The sequence below is a fragment of the Colobus angolensis genome, unplaced genomic scaffold (assembly GCF_000951035.1).
Source record: "Colobus angolensis palliatus isolate OR3802 unplaced genomic scaffold, Cang.pa_1.0 Scaffold47, whole genome shotgun sequence".
In the NCBI taxonomy this organism is placed as follows: Eukaryota; Metazoa; Chordata; class Mammalia; order Primates; family Cercopithecidae; genus Colobus; species Colobus angolensis.
Window position 1 is genome coordinate 4909984 of NW_012118154.1, and position 1298 is coordinate 4911281.

Here is a 1298-nt window from a genome sequence, read left to right on the forward strand (position 1 = left end):
TGCCTCGGTTTCCTCACCTGTGAAATGGAGATGATGGTAGCATGGAGGCTTCCGGATGAGTCGGCTTGCCCAGGCTGAAATGTGTTCTCAGAATTCCTTTTCTTGGGTGTGTCCTGTTAGCGTGGGTCACAGAGAGCTTCCCATGGGGGATTTGGGGCTGGATTCAATCTGATACTGTTGCATTTTTCAGGCTTAAAAAGGGGCCCAGCCCTGGGGCAGAAGAAATTCTGTGGGTCTAGGCAGATTTCTTGAGTACAAGAGAAGCCACAAATCCACAAACTTACTCAATGCCTGCTGACTTGCGGCATTGGTGTGAGGCGGTGGCCGGGCCTGCATCTGCCCGCCCTCCCCTGGAGCCTCCTTCAGTCTCCTGCCCCGGGCCAGGCGTATGTGTTCATTTCCAGGACGAAGGATCCTGGCTTTGGCAGAACGCCCACACCACCAATTTCAGAAGCAACAAGAACTGACATGGATTTCTGTCTGCCTGTCTGTCCTCGGGTCTCCAGCCTCTGCTGTGGATTCTGACTTGTCCTTGACCTCCCCCACTTTACCTCCATGCTTCCTTTCCAACCATCTGCCCAGAGAACTTCAAGCCCCAGCATCAGATGGGAAGACAGCCGCTTTATAGACACTGCTTACCCAGTGCCCACGACTGCCTACGGTCAAATCCCTGAAACAAAGCCCTTCACATGTACCAGAAGACTCTCTCTCTCTCTCTCTACCATCTATCTATCTATGTATCTATCTATCTGTCTATGTATCTATCTACCTATGTATGTATTTATCTATCTCTATCTACTATCTATTGTCTATCTCCTATCTACTGTGTATCTTCTATTTACTATTTATCTATCATCTATCGATCTATCTGTATCCATCATCTATCTACTATGTATTGTCTGTCTCCTATCTACCTACTGTCTTCTATTTACTATCTATCATCTATCTAATTTATCATCTATATTCTATCTCTATGTATCCACCATCTATCCACTATCTATTGTCTAGCTCCTATCTATCTACCTACTATCTATCTTCTATTTATTATTTATCTATCCTATCTATCTATCTATCTATCTATCTATCTACTTACTTCTCTGGCTAAACGCTGACCCAGGTAGACACGTATTGCTTCATGAGGTAGGATATGAATGGAACCCAGATGCTTGAAAGTGTTTGGTCACTGTAGAGCAGTGGTTCTTCAACTTGAGCATGCATCAGAACCGCGTGGAGGGCTTCTTTTTTTTTTTTTTTTGAGACGGAGTCTTGCTCTGTTGCCCAGGCTGGAGTGCAGTGGC